This window comes from Myotis yumanensis, unplaced genomic scaffold, assembly GCF_028538775.1.
Source record: "Myotis yumanensis isolate MYYU_CA2020_CCGP unplaced genomic scaffold, mMyoYum1.0.hap1 SCAF_3, whole genome shotgun sequence".
Lineage (NCBI taxonomy): Eukaryota > Metazoa > Chordata > Mammalia > Chiroptera > Vespertilionidae > Myotis > Myotis yumanensis.
In genome coordinates this window covers 109965401-109986206 of record NW_027223754.1, presented here as the reverse complement: position 1 = coordinate 109986206, position 20806 = coordinate 109965401, and the positions used below count along the sequence as shown (strand labels likewise).

Sequence of the window (20806 nt, the reverse complement as noted above, 5' to 3'; positions counted from 1 at the left end):
TGTAAATATTATGATCTAAGTTAACATTTATGTACCAAACATCTTCAAATATAGTACTAGAAAGAGTTCACTACTTTTAGTATTATTTTAATTCCTAACTGACCATAAAAAGTTTTGTTAGGACATTCTATAATCAAAGAGGGAAAAATCCTCTGGACAATAAGAAATATTTGCATGAATAAACCTAAGCGTTTGTGGTATAATATAAAATTAGTCAGAGAAGTACATTTTCTGACTTTAATGTTTACAACTTATATTTTAAAGTTACTTAGACTATCCGTGGGGGTGGGGTGAGGCAAAGGCAGGAATGTATTGTAAATGTATTTGCAAAAACATTTACCCTTTGAAATCTTGCCATACTCTCATAAATTAATGTTACAAATATCTGAAGAAAAAGTTTAAAAGAAAAAATTTCAGAAGAAGGATTTTATTCAGTAATACTAAAGAATCAAAGGAAGTGTTAATAGGAGAGACAAAAGCCTAAACTGAAAAGATATCTAATTTTGTTAGGTTAATTTCCTAAAAGGATGTCTGAATTGTATTCATAGTTCTTATTCTAGGTGTTCTTAGATGAAAAATCTATGATCACTTAAAGATTAAAGAAAGCCAGGGAATATCAGAATAGTCTGGCTTTCTCTTTTCCTTTTCTTTTTAAATTTAAGGTGTCTTTTTCCTGTCAATTTCATGGGGAGAAAAAGAATATATCAGTAAAATAAAGGTGTTTTTTTAAAAAGTGAGTGAGCCCTAGTCGGTTTGGTTCAGTGGATAGAGCGTCGACCTGCGGACTCAAGGATCCCAGGTTTGATTCCCGTCAAGGGCACATGCCCAGGTTGCAGGCTAGATCCCCAGTGAGGAGTGTGCAGGAGGCAGACAATCAATGATTCTCTCTTATCATTGATGTTTCTATCTCTCTTTCTCCCTCTTCCATCCTCCATGAAATTAATAAAAATATATTTTTAAAAAATAAATAAATAAGTGAGCGAGTCTATAAATATTATTTAGAATTTAAAAAATGGATTTGGGTACTGTGAATGTAGTGATATTAAGTATTACAGAATGTGTAATATTAACTGGATGCCTGGGCTCCTAAACACAGGAATGGAAGAAAATAAATGTCTTGTATACTGCAGATTAAAAATAATGTGTGTAAAGTTAATAGGTAAGACATTAGAGTTCAAAAATAAGCTTAGGGATTTAAAGAAAATCTATTAAATTGAGAGGGGAATCATTTCAGTGACATTTCCAAATAATTAACAAGTTAGAAAAAAATAATATCTGGAATCTGGCCCAAAGGGAGAGGCAATTTCTGTTTCTATTGACATTTGGACGTTTACAATGACGGGTTGAATACAGAGCGACCTTTCTCACTTCTCAGTGGGAGGGAGAAGGAGCCCCACTTCAGGGCCATGGATCCCTCAAAGAGCAACACTGTGTAACATGAGCTTTCATTTTCCACAAGAATTGAAATTAGAACATTCACCTGCAGAAATCCCATAGGCACAATTGCAGAATTTAATTTCTGTTTAAATCAGGGGTCCTCAAACTTTTTAAACAGGGGGCCAGTTCACTGTCCCTCAGACCGTTGGAGGGCCGGACTATAGTTTAAAAAAAACTATGAACAAATTCCTATGCACACTGCACATATCTTATTTTGAAGTAAAAAAACAAAACGGGAACAAATACAATATTTGTATTTGTGTGTGACCCGCGGGCAATAGTTTGAGGACCCCTGGTTTAAATGATGGGTTTTCAGGGAAGTGAATCTAATTTTACATCCTACCCAGGCTCTAAGTGGGCCAAGTAGACTGCGGTCAACTGCACAATACTGGCCTCTTCGTGGCATCTATATATATAAAAGCCAAGTGACCAGAACGACGGAATGAATAGAATGACCAAAACAACTGGAACAACCGGTCGCTATGATGCACACTGTGGCAGCCAACCGGCCTGATCAGGGTCCTGATCAGCCCCCAACCTTCTATGGCCCCCTTCCCTCGGCCAGCCCGGCCCCCAATTGCCCCCCCACCCCACCCCGATTGGGGGCCGGGCTGGCCAGCCAACCTTCCACGGCCCCTACCCCCCACCCACCCGGCCCCAATTGGCCCCCATCGGGATGGGCGGCCGGATCCCACCCATGCACAAATTCATGCACCAGGCCTCTAGTATAGGAATAAAATCCAATTTTATTTTTAAAATTTTTATTATAATTCTTTATTGTTGAAAGTATTACATATGTCTCATTTTTTCCCCCATTGACCCCCTCCAGTCTACTCCCACCCCCCGCCCCAGGACCTCACCACCCCATTGTCTGTGTCCATGGGCCAGGAATATATGCATACAAGGTCCTTGGTTGATCTCTTCCCACCCACCCTCCCTTGCCTTCCCTCTGAGGTTTAACAGTCTGTTCATGCTTCTATGACTCTGGGTCTATTTTTGATCATCAGTTTATTTGGTTCATTAGATTCCACATATGAGTGATATTATCTGATACTTATCTTTTTCTGACTGCCTTATTTCGCTCAGCATAATACTCTCCCGGTCCATCCATGCTGACAAGGAACCTACGACACAGGCCAAGATCCAGGAAGGACCTGCTGTGACTCTGCCAGCTCGACTGGCTCAGCTAAGGCCCCTCTGCATTGCTTCGCTCCCCAGGGTCCAGCACGGGCCTGGCCCGCAGGGGTCTTTCATAGGTATTAGGGGGCAGAACTTTGTTGGCCATTCTAAAAGCTGAAAATGAGCCCAGAGCTCCCTTTATGAGTGGTGATTTATTGCAGGAATGGGGCAAAACTGGAGTGCCTGGTTGCTTTAAAATCCCCATGGAGCCGTTTCCACGGGCTGCTTTCATCAGGGCTCAGATCTGTTCAGATTAGCAGTCTGCCTGCCCTGGAGAGTCTGCCTGTCCAGGTGGTAGTTTTGTAGACTATGGTTTGTTTGCTTTTAATTGAGAAATATTACTAGAGAAGGTCTTCAAATATTTTTATTGTCTATGAGAAGCATAGGAGTATTTTCTGTTTATATATTTTTAAAAAATTTTAATGGATTTTTAGAGAGGAAGGGAGAGGGAGAGAGAGATAGAAACATCAATGATGAAAAAGAGAATCACACTGGGGATCGAGCCCACAACCCAGGCATAAGCCCTGACCGGGAATTGAACCGTGACCTCCTGGTTCATAAGTTGATGCTCAACCACTGAGCCACGCCGGCTGGCCTGTTTATATTTTTTATCACAAAAGAACAAAAAGTTCATAATACTTTCAGTATTTGTATTTCTGGGGTGATAAATGGAAATAGAATATTACCATTATCTTTCACTTTTCTTTAATATATAGAGTTAAAATGATTTGCATTAAAAAGCAAATACAGAAGCATATAAAGTAAAAAGTGGGAGTCCCATTTCTCAGCCCCGCTCGGAAGTATTAGCATGAAACCCCAGTGTATTTCCTTCCAGTCTTTTCTATGCCATTGATATAGTTTCTACTGGGGGTCTTCAGGAACACAAAGCTAAATCATGAAAGATGGCAGGTTTTTGCTAGGAAAAGACCAGAAACTAGTGGTTAGTTTGGCCTCTTCCGTTTCTTTGAGAAGGTGGGTAACCCATCCAGGACTATGTGCCACTTGGTCATGTGACTGGGAAACCAGTTTCTCAGATTTAAGGGCCAGAGTGGAACCCAGAATGATGGGGAGCTGCTCACTGCTTCCACCTGCTGTCAGCAACGGTCACTGCAGGTGCTGCCTGCTCCCAGGTCCCTGGGCTCCCTCAGGATGGCAGGGCCCAGCCAGCACCAGCCTCCTAGGGCCCTCCTGCGCCTGCCCTGGCACACCCTCCCTCCACAAAACCTCACCACTCCATTGCTCTGGAGTTTGTGTTTCCAAATGTAGCTATCTAGCCATTGTTGTTCCGTTAGGGTAACCATGAAAATGGAAAATAAAAACACATAAACATACACTGCTTCCTCTCAAAAGTGGTATAATGAGCAATATTAGCAAACTGCTATAATCTCATGGTTGCAGTGAGGGCCTTGTCACCAGGTTCCAAGGTAGGTTTTTTCTCGGGTTTCTATAAGCATTCTGTCACCTGGATTTTGGAATCTCACCATCTAGGCCTGTAAATGCCACAGTTCTATGATTTCTTGGTCATCACTCATCTGTGTGTGACTTATTTTAAAAAGCATTTTAAATCATCATCTTATATAGCACAGCAACTCTTTAAAGAGTCAGTATTTTTTGGTTTTACTTCTCTTACATTGTTAGGGGGAAAATAACCTAATATATTCAATTCAAAAATTTCAGGCTCCTTATTAATCGTGATATCTACTTTTCCAAACCAAAAATGTAGATTTAGGGCAATTTTGAATCACAATAACTCAAGAAAGTGTGAATTTTCCCATTTTCCCTGCTTTTTCTAAAAGAGAGAGATCTCAATGTGAACAGATATTTGCACACCCATGTTCATAGCAGCATTATTCACTCTGATTAAAGGTGGAAACAACGAAAGTGTCCATCATTAGAAGAAGGGATAAACATGTAAGTGGCATATTATTCAGCCTTAAAAAGGAAGGGAGCCTTAGTCAATGGCTCAGTTGGTTAGAGTGTTATCCCAATACACCAGGGTTGCAGGTTCAATCCCCATTCAGGGCACGTATGAGAAGCAACCAATGAATGCATAAATGAGTGGAACAGCAAGTCTATGTTTTCCTTTCTTCTCCTCTTCCTCCTTCTCTTTCTTCTTTTCTTCTTCTCTCTAAAATCAATCAATCTTTTTTTTAAAGGGAATTCAGACACACTTTACAACATGCTTGAATCTTGAGGACATTGTACTAAGAATAATAAGCCAGTCACAAAAGAACCAATTCCACTTATATGAAGTACCCAGAGCAGTCAGATTCATAGAAACAGAAATTAGATGGTGGGTGTCAGGACTGAGAAAGGGGATGGGGATTAGTGTTGAGTGAGGACAGAGTTTCAGTTTGAGAAGATGAAAAGGTCTGGAGACAGATGGTAGTAATGGCTGCAGAACAATGTGAATGTACATAATGCCCCAGAACCATACAACAAAAAAACAGTAAAATTTATGTTATGTATATCTTACTACAATAAAAAGTTTGATAATGATATTGTGTAAAGACTAGGAAAATTAAGAAAACAATTATTTCACCCAGCCAGCATGGTTGAGCATCAACCTATGAAACAGGAGGTCACGGATCGATTCCCAATAGGGGGCGTGCAGGAGGCAGCCAATCAATGATTCTCTCTCATCATTGATGTCTCTCTCTCCCTTTCCCTCTCCCTTCCTCTCTGAAATCAATAAAAAAAAATATTTTTTTAAAAAAGAAAATTATTTCTTTACACTTGTCATGATTTGTATTTTCTAGGTAGACAACTAAGATATTTATCACATCATTTAATTTTTAGTTGTCAAGATTGCCTGCTTCTTATTTCACTTTAAGAAATATAATGTTGAGGATAATTTCAGAGGAAAACACATGTATAGGTATATACACAAATATGCCAAGCTGTTTAGAGCTGAAATCTCAATTGTAGGTGCCATTTCTGTATTCTAGTAAGATCTCTAGAAAAGAAAAAAAGAAAAGGCACTCAATGAAGAGAGACGTGGCCACCTTTCTGCTCTCTGAGCCAGGTGCCTCTCCAACAGGTGCTGGGGGTACTACTCCTCTCTACCTTTCTTCTCCCTTTTATCAACCACTATGATGTGCTTGCTCTCTTGTGGTTATTTCTGGAACTGCTTCTCAGGGCCACACTGAATGGGAATAAATCTCTGTGCTTTGTAAACATAATGCAAGTCCAAGAAATATTTGTTTAATACCTGTGTCTTTCCTACATGTGGCAGCCCAGAGTAAATGCAGTCATCTTCTCTGAGGTCATGCAAGAGAAAAATTTAATGGTGCTTTTCTTTTTCTTTAATTTTTTTTTATTGAGTTCAGAAAAAAGGGAGAAGGAGAGAGGAATCGTTGAAGGGCTGCCTCCTGCACGCAGCCCTGGGGATTGAGCTTGCAACCTGGGCATGCGCCCTGACCAGGGAATCAAACCATGACCTCCTGGTTCATATGTCGATGCCCATGCTGGCTGGGCTCTGTGTACATTTTTTAAAATACTGTCCTATCATTTTCTGATTTTCTTGTGATGATTTAACCACAAAGTTCAGAAATGACAGACTTCATCTTATTCACTTAATCCAGTGGTTCTCAACCTTCTGGCTTTTTAAACACAGCTCCTCATGTTGCGATCGAACCATAAAATTATTTTCGTTGCTACTTCATAACTGTAATGTTGCTACTGTTATGAATCGTAATGTAAATATCTGATATGCAGGATGGTCTTAGGCGACCCCTGTGAAAGGGTCGTTCGACCGCCAAAGGGGTCGCGACCCACAGATTGAGAACCGCTGTCCATTATTCATAGGCATAAAATAATCTTTGCATACTGTATTTGCTTACCAATTTGGTTTCTCCATTTTTTGGGTTAGCCTTTTCTACCCATATTTTAACACTTATTTTACTTTTAACTTTTCCTTTCAAACATTTTTACCTTATTTGTTCCTTTGGCAAAACGGTTTATTTCCATAGGTGCTGGTAGGAGGCAGAGACAGCATAAGTGGGCAGTAGGGGGATACCCTATCACACTTTAGCCAGAGAAAGGAGCCCTGATCACCAGCCTTGAGAGCTGCTCTGACCTCCTCCTCAGTTCCCTGAGTTGACATGAACCCTAAGCAGGACAAACTTAATACCTGTTTGACTGATGTGCCCCGGCTTACCTGTCCACTGAGGGACCTTTCCCATCAGGGCAGCTTGACCTCCATGGCCGTCTTGACCATTCACCACTGCTATTCAGGCTGTTTAAACTGCTGACTATGGGGAGAAGACTCCAGGCCCAAAAGCAATTAATCACTGATGGGCTGCCTCCTGCACGCCCCACATTGGGGTTTGAGTCCTGGAAATGTGATAGGAAAATCTCTCTCACATGGAGGCTGCAATAGCCTTCTTCGCATCTCTCCTTCTTAGCAGCTCATGGTTATCACCAGCTCATTAGTCTGTGGGCCAAAGCATGGACGGCCAGAGGCTTACTGGCAACATGTGGGAGATCTTGGGTCGGCCCAAGTTTTCTTCATTCTCCACAATCACCACTGCCCCCTCCTGGTCTTCAGTTTCTAGGCCCCTGAGAGTGGAGATCCAGCTGCTTGCCCTTGGTAAATTGTCTGGGCAAAACAGGTGCTGAGGTGGCCTCATCAGAGGCATCAGAGTTAGAGGCTCCATGGGACTGAAACGTACAGACCCTGAGACAGGACACTAGCATCTCAGGGGCCTTCTGGGCTCATTTACTGGGTGTTTGAGAGTTAAAACTCTCACCAAGCAATCTCTGTAAAAGAGAGGGGTCATTTGTCCACCTAAAAGGAAGCTACGAAGGTGCAGGGAATGAGGTCTGGCAACACTGAAAAGGCTATAGGAGTAACCTTCTCCATTCCACTTCTTTCTTTAGAAAGGCCAGAAAACGTTAAGCAGCCAAAACATACAGGGACAAAAATTTAAAAAATTTGTAGGAAGGTCTCAGGTGGTGGAAAAGTTTCCAGCAAAAAAAGTTTGAACAAAAGCTGGACCAAGACCCCGTTTCTGCCCATTCAGAAGTGGGCACCAAGCAGGTCTCTAATAGACTTACACTATACAACTTGATTACCCTCTTTGAACCCTTTTCTCTCATTTGTAAGAAGAAGTAACAGGAAAAGGGAAATATTCACAGCTCCTGAGGTTTTTGTGGAGAACTCTTCTTATTACATAAATATTATCTTTTTACATGTATGTGGAAGATCTCCAACTGCTGGGCATTCACATAAGTTCTGAATAAATGTAGAAAAATATCTACACTGACAATATAAACTTTAAACATTTTAAAAACAAAATGGCTTTAAAATGCAGTAAGAAATAAGGGCATTTCTGTCCTCCACTGACTTCATTTACTGCTCTAGGCAGCAGGTGCTACAGCTCATCTTGGTTCAACAAAGACACCAGGTCACTGGAATTTTTTTCACTATAGAAGCCCCCAGAGGAAGGGTAAGTTTTAGAGGGTAACTCCCAGTGTCCCTTCATGTTCTCCCCAGGAGAAATCCATCTTGCAGACCAATGTTCTCAGTAGACTTGGACCAGACACCTCAGCACCTGTTTTGCCCAGACAGCACAGTCACTGTCCTGTCACACTAGCCAACATGGCCCAAGATCCGAGAGGGGCCCCTCTGTTATGCCTGCTCACCAGCACTGCCTCCACTGGCCCCGGAGCCTTTGCCTGACGCCTGGGCTTCTGAGGAGCATGAAGCCTGCTTTGGCAGGTGGATGGGGACGTTGATGTTGGAAACAGAATGCTCCTTGAAGTACTCTCCTCTCTTCTCCTCATATTCTTTCCTGGTGATCCAGATGGCATCATCACCCAGGTGGTCCAAGGCCCAGTCACGAGGACCATACCAGGTGTCCAGCAAGGGGTTAGAGGCAAGCTGAACCTGAAAAGATGACTGAAAGGGGCTCATCGCCAACAGTTCCTTCTCCATTCTAACTCTCAGCCCAGGATACATCAAGTTCTCGCTGGTGAGGAAAAACGTTCTTAACCAGCACCTCCTGAACGTCCTTTGGGTACCTGTCCAGAATGTAAGAGAGGGGCCCCTCTCGGATCTTGGGCCATGTCAGCTAGTGTGACAGGACAGTGACTGTGCTAGACGTGTCTGGTCCAAGTCTATTGGGAACATTGGGCTGCAAGATGGATTTCTCCTGGGGTAATTTCTGGAGCCCAAATTCTTTCTATCACAACAAACAGCTGGTGATATGCGGCCAAGTTATCCGCGACCGGCTTCTCCACTTCTGGCGTTTCCTCTGAAAACAAGGGTTCACAATCACCGATGTTTTTCACGTCTTCCAGGGACGGATCCAGCGGCTCTAGGTCAGGGGTCTCAGGCTTGCTGTCCACCACAGCCACCTCGAGGGTGACTTCGGGTTGGAGGATTGTCTGCTTAGCTTGCTCCACCACCGAACTGAGCTTGTGTATGTAGGACTGCAGCTCTTCTGGGGAGTCCGTGTTTAGCTCCATGAGAGCTTTGTGAAACGGATCCACTTGGCCATCCTCCAGAAGTTCCTGCACGTACTGCAGTCTGTCCGGCCGCTCCTGATCAAGCTGCAGCTTCTCCTCCTGCCAACGGGCGCTGAAGCCGTTGCAGCTGCTGCTGCCACCTTTCCTGCTTCTCCTCATTGGTCAGAGTGCTGCCGAGGAGTTTGGTGAAAAACGGGTCCTGCATCTTGTGCACACTGTTTTCGTAATAGTCAGGGCACCGCCATTTCTGCAATCTTTCCACATATTCCTCAGCGATGGAGCTGTGCTCATGCAGGATCTCCCCCATGCGGCTGAGTGTGATAGCTGCCAGGTGCCCAGGATACTTCCGCTGCAGGAGACGCTGGAGGTAGCCAGCTGCTTGGCTTCATCCCAGATTGATGCGTTTGCAAATTTTAGCATCTAACCTCCCTTCTAAGATGGGCAACATATGTGTACACTGGTATCCAGATGAAATGATGAGCCCACTGGAAATCAAGGTCTTTGGCTTATTGTGGTAAAGCTGAACAGGCTGTCTATTCCGTAGGCAGCCTTGGGAATCCCGTAGCACCCAAAAAGGAGCTCAGGCATCATTTGTCGTGAATACCGTGGGTTGCACACAGCTTCTGTCTAAACTATGGGATGATCAATACAGCCCCGTGAGGAGACACCCAGGTGCTGGAAGCAGTAGTCAAACAGCAGCTCCTGCAGCTCCAGGTTGACGGCACGTTGCGGTCGAAGGGCGAGTGCAGCATCTAGCGCAGGGGCTCCAGGCTGCCCAGCGCGGTGCCGACAGGCCCCGCCCCGCCCCGCCCCGCCCCGCCCCCGCCCCGCCCCGCCCCGCCCCGCCCCGCCCCGCCCTGCCCGCGAGCGCACGGGGCGCGGAACTGGAGGCGCCGCTCCGGGCCTGCATCCGGCCCAGGGCAAGCCCAGCCCGCACGGACCTGAAAGGACCCGTTGTCCCGCACCAGGGGCACCGGCAGTGGCCTTTGGGCCACCGGGCCGGCCTCCAGCACTGGATCTGGAGTGGCCCTGGCGTCCTTCTTTAAGCACCCGAGTTTAAGGTGCCTAACAACCAGCTTGATTTTTTCCCCCTTTTAGTTTAAAATTACTAGTCTAGGCCTGTTTACTAGTACTGTCCATTACCTACTTGCTATACGAACCGGCAGTGCAGTGTTGTTACTCTGTGAGTTATACGTATCTTTTACCAGTACTTTTGTAAGTTAATTCAACTACTGGTTATTGAACATCTGCTCAGACAAGGCCACGCACTAGGTATTGGGGCAGAGGAGAAAGTCTCACCTCACCTCCAAGAAATCATTGTGCTGAAGTCTGTGCCAATCTCTGTCCACTGGAAGAATTTACAATCTGTTTGTTCTGAATTATGAAGTATTAATTCACAGATACACACTGGAAACATAGTCTACCTCATAAGAAGACAATGGTAGTAAATAAAAGTCATAGTAACTTACATAGCTTCTGACATGATTGTAAATGTTCTGTACACATTTCTTAAGGCACACGGTGGGGCGAGTTACATGCCACTTGAGATATTAGGAGCCAGATTCCATTTTGTTGTAAAAGCCTCCATCTCTGTGATCTTCTGCTGAATTTCATAACAACACAGTTCAGTGTCTTGACTTTAGGGCACTTTTGCCTTACAAAACTGTCCTGCCTCAGTTAAGTCACAAGTTTACAGCCAGTGTCACATATTTAAATTCTACACCAGACCAGTGTTTTCCCAGGGCATTGACGAACCTTGCCTTCACATCACTCGGGAGCCTGCCCCACTGAAAGTAACAATGTTTGTATTTACTACATAGCATTATTGCTAGTATTTTAATATTTCTTCAGATTTTCTTAGGAGAGAGCCAACATCTTGGCAATCAACCATACCTGGATGAATGTCTTGAATAAACTCTCATATTTTTAAAAAAATATATTTTATTGCTTTCAGAGAAGAAGGGAGAGGGAGAGAGAGGTAGAAACATCAATGGTGAGAGAGAATCATTGACCGGCTGCCTCCTGCACACCCCTTACTGGGGACTGAGCCCACAACCCGGACTAGGAATGGAACCGTGACCTCCTCTTTCATAGATCAAGGCTCAACCACTGAGCAACACTGGCCTGACTAGAGACATTTCTTTTAATGTATAATGGTGGTTACCAGGGGCTGGGGGAGAGTGGACAGAAAGTCAGTGTTTAATGATGACGGTTTCAGTTTTGCAAGATGAAAAGATGGATGGAGGTGATTGGTAGCACAACAATATGAATGTATATGATACCTCTGAACCACGCACTTAAAAATGGTAAATTTTATGTCATGTGTATTTTACCACAATTTTAAAAAAGATAATGGGACATGTGCTTGGGTCCAGGAAGAGACCATTTGGCCTGTGTGAAGGACTTCACTAGGGAAGCAATAAAAGGCGAGTTTGGCAGTGTGGACTGGGCCCAGATGTCCAAGGCCTTGGATGACAGAACAGACTGTCAGTCCCAGGTTGGACTGTAGGTGACAAGCACAGTTAGGCGCTTTTCCCTGTCAGGACCAGGTGAGGAGAGTTAACCAGCACCAGGATTGCATGTGAGGTCTGCCCGAAGGCCAGTGAGGCCAGGGGTTCAGGTGTGGCCATGAGGTCTGGATGGGAAGGGGTGAAGCTGGGAGGAGTGCGGGCAGGGAGGCTGGGAGGCGCCGAGGGGGTGAGGAGATCTAAGTGAGTGGCAACAGTGAAGTCGAGTGGACCGAGAGCTCTTGGCCTTTGGGGACATTGGCATTTGAGGATGGTGCCCATGGTGCTGTGCTGTTGGAAGAGGCTGACATGGCCAGAGTAGGCCCTTGCCTTCCCAGGGGGCCTTGTGTCCATAATCACAAGGGATGGAGCAGGTCTCAGGCTTTTTCTCAGGTGCTGACAAGAGCCGCAAACCTCACAGGTGGAATGTCTCCATCAGAGAGATGCAGATGGTGACAGTGTCAGCCTGTCAGGGTGAGCCAGAGAAGGGGACACCACTGACCGGACAGTGTCCCCAGTACTTGGCCGGGACTGGTCCTTACCGTCCAGCCTCCAGAGTGGGTTGTGGAGGTGGCTCTGGGGCCCTCGGAGATGATGGCCGCTAAAGGGCTGAGAAACCAGGAGGGTCACCTCCCGACTCCCGTGCCCCCAGTCCCTGGCAGCCACCCTGACACCTTCTGTCTCTGTGAACTTGACTCTTCCGGGTGCTGCATATCTGAGTTAGGGAATAAAAGGAGTTTCCTGAAACTCTCTGGGCTTGATTCTGTCTCTTAGAAGCTCAGCTTCTCTCGATGACTCAGAAAATGGACCTATTTGTTGCTGTGAGGGTTGAAAGAAAGCAGCCTGTGTCTCCAAGTCTCTCTGGTCAGGAACTCCCTGAACAGGGCAAGTTCTGAGCAGAGAGGAGCTGCTGGGCTGCATCGGAGGGAGCGAGCAGTGCTGTGACGTTCGCTGTGTGACCGTGACCCATGAGGGCAGGCAGAGGTCATACTGTCTGTGACGACGGGGAGAGCATCCAACCCATCGGACGGACAGGAAGCATCAGAGTCTTCCAGAAATGATGGGACATGAGGTGGGTGAGGAAACGAGGAAAACCAAGAGCGTCCTTCATGGCCATAGTGGGTGACAGAAGAGGGTGGCTGTAGACTTCAGCTATAGAGCACGGTTCTGGGCAAGGGTGTGGGAAGTAAGAGGGTCTTTGAGGGAGACTTGGGGGTCTGGTCCCATGAAGGGAGGAACCATGAGGAGGCCTGGCTGGCACCAAGTTCCAGGAGGTCCTCACACGGCACCCAGGGAGGGCCACTCTCAGCTTAGGCTGTCAACCTGCCCAGCACGCCTCACTGCTCCTCCTCTGCCTGGTGAGGGTCTATTCTTCCTGCCAGCCGCTCCAGGCTTCGGTGGAATGTCTTCACCCCAGCCACCCAAGGCAGAGTGCACCGCTCCTTCCTTTGTTCTGTGGATATAGACCCTACAGACACTCAGCGCTGAGTGGAAGGGAGGCCAGGCTCTGGGCTTTCACAAACTGCCACTTAGCCACAGGTCTCTGGTAGGGCTCCGTGGGGCACCCCCTGAGCTCCCTCCCAAGTTCAGAACAAAATGAGAAATAAGACACAGGACAGACAGGAATGAAATGTCAGCTTTATAGAGGCAGGATAAAGTAGCCTCTCTCTCTCTCTCTCTCTTTCTCTCTCTCTCTCTCTCTCTCTTTCTCTCTCTCTCTCTCTCTCTCTCAGTCATCACCTGAGGATATTTTTCCATTGATTTTTTTTTAAGAGAGAGTGAAAAGGAGAGGGAGAGACACACAGAGAAAAACATCAATGTGAGAGAAACACATCGATTGGTTGCCTCCCATATGGACCCTGAATAGGGCCAGGGATTGAGCCTGCAAATGAGGTATGTGCCCTTGACCGGAATTGAACCTGGGACCCTAGAGTCCGAGGGCTGATGCTCTATCCACATAGCCAAACTGGCCAAAGCTAAAGTGGCTTTTGATACCTCTTTCCAAAATTGATGGATTAGCCGCCTACTCGTTGACTGCTGGCATCTTCTGCAGGGGCACAGCCTGCCCAGCCAGCAGACCCCACAGCCCAGAGCAGGCCAGAACCACATGGGAGGGACCAGAGGGCGCTGAGCCTCATGGGCCAAATCCATCTCCCAAACTCATGGACGAGTGAGGTCTGTCCTCTCATGGAAAGGGGTGAATGAAGGAGAGGAGAGGAGAGGAGCAACAGGGAGGGAGGGGAGGAAGGAGGAGGAGCACCTTGAAATCCCACTTAGCCAGGAGCACTCTTGTGGGAATATGAGTACAGGGCTGAGGCCCAGGTGGAGTGTCTTCCACTGCATTATAGTTGCTGTCTCACTTTTTATCTGAATGTAAGCTTTTTCCAGCAGCACCGTTGTCTTCCTCACCTTGGTCTCGGGCATTTCATGGAGAATTGGCACCTGGTAATGCTCAGTAGGGGTTTGAGCAGCAGAACGGAAAAGGGAAACCTCTTTCCAGAACTTAGGATTGGAGACGCCTGCATCTCACATTCTCTGACTGCTTGGCCGTGGTCCCAGGGGTGCTCTGCTGCCTCCTGAGGCCGCAGCCAAAATGTGGTTGACAAGAGGTTCCGGTTTCCCAGGGAGTCTCATGGCCTCTGGCCAGGCCTATTTCTGACTGAGCTCCACGTGGCCTGGACCCTGGTTGTCTTGTCCAGCCTGCAGGTCAGGGCCTAGTGGCTGGTCTACGTCAGCAGGGACTGGAGCGTCTTATGCCTGCCATCTGCTCAGGGCCCGGCACCGTCATCTTAGCTTCCCCAATCACTCCTACGCCGAGTTCAGGCACCAACATGTCATTTCTTCTTCACTGAGGACTCGTCTGCTTCTTCACTGGTGGTTGAGGATGAGGCCCCACGCCCTTTTTACAAGCCTGTCCTACCCCGTATTGGCTGTGATTTGGACTGACTCAGGCAAAGGAAAAATGCTTGCTGAGTCACCACCACTTCCTACAACACCCCGAATCTCCATTAATTAAGGCCTCCAGTCCACGAGGTGAATCACCAGCCTGAGATCAGAAATTAGGGCAACCCCAAGCGCCAGGGGGATTTAAGGAGCACAGCTCAGTCCCCTCTTTGTAGAGCTCAGAACACAGGACCCATCCCTGTCTTGCTCTGTCCCCGTGGCTGCCTCCTCCAGACAGCAGGAGGTGAGCGCCTGTGCCATGGTAGGTCATCGTCCTTCTATTTGTGTTGGCATAAGTATTTCGCATTCAAACACATGTAGTTTTGACCCTGCAGCAGGGAGCTTTTTGGAAAATACTTCCCTCTCAAACGAGCTCTAGTTAAAGTCACTGGTCCTACAGTGTTTCCAAAAACAGAGAATGTACTTACATCATGAGTCAGTTGTTGAAATACTAGGGAAGTTTAAAATAATTGACCAGTTACATGAAAGCTCTCTTAGGCATATATTCAAACCGAATTATCATTTCAAGGTCACAATAAAGTCCAGGTCTTTTGAACCCTGATTTGGCCACTTGTTAGTTGTATTACTTTGGACAAGCCCTCTGGGTCTTTGAAGCCTAGTTTGCTCATCTGTGATGTGGGGGAAGATCACTCCTACTTTGTTTTTTTGGATTTTAATCCTCAAGGGGAGGTTCAATATAACAGAGACTCATCGATTGGTTGCCTCCCACACATGCCCCGGGGCCAGGGGTAGGGGTGGGGTGGGGATCAAGGCTGCAACGATGAGGTACCGTGCCTTTGATCTGGAATAGAACCTATGACCCTTTGGTCCATGAGCCAACACTCTAACCATTGAGCAACACTAGCCAGGGTGATCACTTAAAGATGACAGGATGTGCTGGAGAAGGGATAATGAATCTACGGAGGTCACCTCTGTGCCAGCTACTCTGCCAAGTGCTGTCTCATACCGATATCTTTTTAAATCAGTTTGACTACTTACAAAGTTATGCAATGTTGGTTTTTCTTATAAGTTGTATAACTGTGGGGGAAGTCACTTAATTGCTCGAACTTAATTTCTTTATCTGTGAATCTGAAATAATTCCAGCAAACTCAAAGGGTTGGGTAAGACTTACCTGAATTCTCAGAGGTAAAGGTGCTGGGCAGAAGTGATAAAGAAGCTTACAACGAGTAGATTAGTATTGATGTTGATAATATATCTTGAAATTGCTGCTTGAGAATAACCTCCACAGTCTTCCTAAGGGATTATACCAGTCTGGGCGGTGGCATCCTTAATGACATAGTTAATGACAGAAGATCTAAGTATCCTTTTATCCAACCCAGACTTTAAATACACCCTCTGCTTAGATCGCACTATCAATTTTAAAAGGGCTCAGAGTCAGAACCAATGCTGTCCTGGGCCCCTGGGATTGTCATCCCACATTCTGAAGGTGGAGCTCTCCTGTGAAAATAGGTCTGAATTGTTTTTCATGGTTTTTGCTTTTGTTTTTAAGACAAAACATGCTTTGGGATCTCTTATCTTAAGAGTCCTAATGCTCATGAATTAGACTGGACTATTCATTCCTCAGGGAGTAGTTTGTGCCACATGAAGTCAGCTCAGGAAATTATGAATTTTCTCAGCAAACCTGAGAGTTGGCAGCAGGGGAGGTATCCTATCCAGTTGAGGAAGAGGACTTGAAGGAGGAGGGGAGGGAGAGGGACCAGCAGGGAAGAAGGGAGCCACAGCACTCCAGAAAGGGAGTCCAGGGGAGAGTGGGTCCTATGGGAAACTTCCTCCCGGTCTTGGCTACTAGAACAAAGAACCAGCCTCCTCCTGACCCTTGGGCCTCACTCAGCTGGAAAGTGCTTCATATACATGCCGACTGCCAGCTGCCACCACTTCCTGTCTTCAAATGGGTCTTGTGTTCCAGGAAGACCTGGCCTTCATCCTGGCCCCAGAGTCCCTGTCCACTGCTGGGGCTGTCACCTGGGTGATCCGAGGTTGCACTAGGTGGATGTAGGGTATTGTACAGGGTGTATCATGGTTTTGGACTACACAGAGAAGTGTGTGTCCTTTTTTTCTTTTTCCTACTTGATATGGGCTACAGAGAGCATTCTAAATATTTTTGAAATTAGGAAAGTTCACTTCAAATGTGCCACCAGATTGAGGCAGTGATTTTCTGCTACTTCTTCCTTCAATGACTTGACCAGACTTGAACATGACTCTTTTTCACAGGGCAGGGAAAGACATCTGTGTGCTCAGACTTGTCTGATTAGTTTAATGTTTATGGTCAATACTAGAGGCCCGATGTATGAAATTCATGCAAAGGGCTCAGCTGCAGCAGCTTGCCTCGGCCCTCACAGCCCTGGCTTTGTCTGAAGACTTTGTCTGAAAGGTCATCTGGAAGGACGCCCAGAAGGTCGTTCGGCTGTCCGGTCTAATTAGCATATTATACTTTTATTATTATAGATTAGAGATGTATAAGCTTAGGGATTTATTTTGGTGCATTATAGTTCTAATAAAATAGGATAGAGACATTAACAGTGTTTGATGTGTGCTTGAGTCCAGAATACTTTTTAACATGTTTGTGATCAGTCAGTGTCTTTCAATGTTGAGAAAAGAAATCTATCTTTTTTTCCCCACTATAAAATTATGGTAAGCTATACATAACAGAAAATGTATCATATTAATTAAATTCAAGTGTACATTCTTTTTTTTTAATTTTTATTTTTTGCTAAAAGTATTACAAAGGGTATTACATATGTGTCCTTTTTTCCCCCCCACCCTTGACAATCCCCTGCCCTCCCTTACCCCCCAGTGTCTTATGTCCATTAGTTATGGTTATATGGATGCATACAAGTCCTTCGGTTGATCTCTTACTCCCCTCCCTCCTGTCCCCCAACCCTCCCTGGCCTTACCACTGAAGCCCGACAATCGGTTTGAGGCAGCTCTGCCACTGTATTTATTATTGTTCAAAAGTTTGTAATGGTTTTAATTATCCATGAAAGAATGAGATCATGTGGTATTTTTCCTTCATTGACTGGCTTGTTTCACTTAGCATAATGCTCTCCAGTTCCATCCATGCTGTTGCAAATGGTAAGAGTTCCTTCTTTTTTACAGCAGCATAATATTCCATCGTGTAGATGTACCACAGTTTTCTATCCATTCATCTACTGATGGGCACTTAGGCTGTTTCCAGATCTTAGCTATGGTGAATTGTGCTGCTATGAACATATGGGTGCACATATCCTTTCTGATTGGTGTTTTTGGTTTCTTGGGATATATTCCTAGAAGTGGGATCACAGGGTCAAATGGGAGTTCCATTTCCAGTTTTTTGAGGAAACTCCATACTGTCTTCCATAGTGGCTGCACCAGTCTGCATTCCCACCAGCAGTGCACAAGTGTTCCTTTTTCTCCACATCCTCTCCAGCACTTGTCGTTTGTTGATTTGTTGATGATAGCCAGTCTGACAGGTGTGAGATGGTACCTCATTGTTGTTTTGATTTGCATCTCTGGTGATTAGTGACTTTGAGCATGTTTTCATATGTCTCTTGGCTTTCTGAATGTCCTCTTTTGAAAGGTGTCTATTTAGATCCTTTGCCCATTTTTTGATTGGATTGTTTATCTTCTTTTTGTTAAGTTGTGTGAGTTCCCTATAAATTTTGGAGGTTAGGCCCTTTTCAGATGTGACGTTGGCAAATATATTTTCCCATGCAGTGGGTTTTCTTGTTGTTTTGTTGATGGTTTCTTTTGCTGTGCAGAAGATTTTTATTTTGATGTAGTCCCATTTGTTCATTTTATCTTTAGTTTCAACTACCCTAAGAGCTGTATCAGTGAAGAAATTGCTTTGGCATATGTCTGAGATTTTGTTGCCTTTGGATTCTTCTAGAATTTTTATGGTTTCCAGTCGTACATTTAAGTCCTTTATCCATTTTGAGTTTATTCTTGTGTATGGTGTAATTTGGTGGTCTACTTTCATTTTCTTGCATATATCTGTCCAATTTTCCCAACACCATTTATTGAAGAGACTATCTTGGCTCCATTGTATGTTTTTGCCTCCTTTGTCAAATATTAATTGAGCATATTGGTTTGGGCTAATTTCTGGACTCTCTATTCTATTCCACTGATCTATATGTCTGTTCTTGTGCCAGTACCAGGCAGTTTTGAGAACAGTGGCTTTGTAATACAGCTTGATATCTGGCATTGAGATCCCACCTACTTTGTTCTTTCTCAGGATCGCTGCAGCTATTCGGGGTCTTTTTTTATTCCAGATGAATTTTTGGAGAGTTCGTTCTAGATCTGTGAAGTATGCCGTTGGTATTTTAATGGGAAGTGCGTTGAATTTATAGGTTGCTTTGGGTAGTATGGACATTTTGATGATGTTGATTCTACCAATCCAAGAACATGGTATGTTCTTCCAGCTGTTTATGTCTTCCTCTATCTCTTTTTTCAACGTCCTGTAGTTTTCTGAGTAGAGGTCCTTTACCTCTTTAGTTAAGTTTATTCCTAGGTATATTAATTTTTTTAGTGCGATGGTAAATGGGATTGTTTTTATAATCTCTCTTTCTGAAAGTTCACTATTGGTGTATAGAAATGCCTCAGATTTCTTGGGGTTAATTTTGTATCCTGCTACATTGCCAAATTCATGTATTAAGTCTAGTAGTTTTTTAAAGGAGTCTCTAGGGTTTTGTATGTATAATATCATGTTGTCCACAAATAAGGACAATTTTACTTCTTCTTTTCCAATTTGGATGCCTTTTATTTCTTCTTCTTGTCTAATTGCAATGGCTAATACTTCCAGGACTATGTTGAACAGGAGTGGTGAGAGTGGGTATCCCTGTCTTGTTCCTGTTCTTAGGGGAAATGGTGTTAGTTTTTGTCCATTGAGTATGATGTTGGCTGTGGGCCTGTCATATATGGCTTTTATTATGTTGAGGTATGATCCTTCAATTCCCACTTTGCTGAGAGTTTTTATCAAAAATGGGTGTTGGATTTTGTCGAATGCTTTTTCTGCATCAATTGATATGACCATGTGGTTTTTTTCTTTCAATTTGTTTATGTGATGTATCACGTTTATTGATTTACGGATGTTGTACCATCCTTGCATCCCTGGGATAAATCCTACTTGGTCATTGTGTATGATTCTTCTGATGTAGTGCTGGATCCGATTTGCTAAGATTTTATTGAGGATTTTGGCATCTATGTTCATGGGGGATATTGGCCTGTAATTCTCTTTCATTGTGTTGTCTTTACCTGGTTTTGGTATTAGGGTGATGCTGGCTTCATAGAATGTGCTTGGAAGTGTTCCTTCCTCTTGAATTTTTTGTAGTAGTCTGAGGAGGATAGGTTTTAGTTCTTCCTTGAAAGTTTGGTAAAACTCCCCTGAGAAGCCGTCTGGCCCTGGGCTTTTGTTTGCTGGAAGCTTTTTGATGACTGCTTCAATTTCTTCCATAGTTATTGGCCTATTGAGATTTTTAGATTCTTCCTGATTGAGTGCTGGAATGTTGTATTTTTCTAGGAATTTGTCCATTTCCTTCAGGTTGTCTAGTTTGTTGGAGTAGAGTTGTCCGTAGTATTGTTTAACAATCATTTGTATTTCTGTGGGGTCTGTTGTTATTTCGCCTCTATCGTTTCTGATTTGGTTTATTTGGGTCCTCTCTCTTTGCTTCTTGGTGACAAGTGTACATTCTTAAGTACATTCACATTATTGTGCATCATCACCACCATCCATTTCCAGAACTTTATATCTTCCCAAGCTGAAACTGTAGCCATTAAACACTAATTCTCCATCTTCTATATCCCAGTCCCTGGCACCCACTATCAACTTTCTGTCTCCATAAATTGGACTGCTCGGGGTGCCATATAGATATGGAACCATACAATATCTGTCCTTTTGTGACCAGCTTATTTCACCGAGGCTCATCTATGTTGTAGCATGTGACAGAATTTCCTTCCATTTTAAGGCTGAATAATATGCTGTTGTATATATAGACCACATTTTGTTTATCCCATCATCCATCAATGGACAACTTAGGTTGTTTACAGGTTTAGCCATTGTGACTAATAATGTTGTGAACAGGGGTTTGCAAATATCTGTTCACATTGAGATCTCTCTCTTTTGGAAAAAGCAGGGAAAATTCATGCTTTAAGTCATCTCCCCTGACACACAGATGAGTGATGACCAAGAAATCATCGGACTGTGGCATTTACAGGCCTAGATGGTGAGATTCCAAAATCCAGGTGACAGAATGCTTATAGAAACCCGAGAAAAA

The 20806-nt window shown here is 44.6% G+C and overlaps 1 pseudogene; it reads right to left on the bottom strand.

The window, feature by feature from the left end:
- Nucleotides 1–8248: 8248 nt before the first annotated feature.
- On the bottom strand, nt 8249–11948 carry LOC139006287 (actin-related protein 5 pseudogene; annotated as a pseudogene).
- Nucleotides 11949–20806: the final 8858 nt, after the last annotated feature.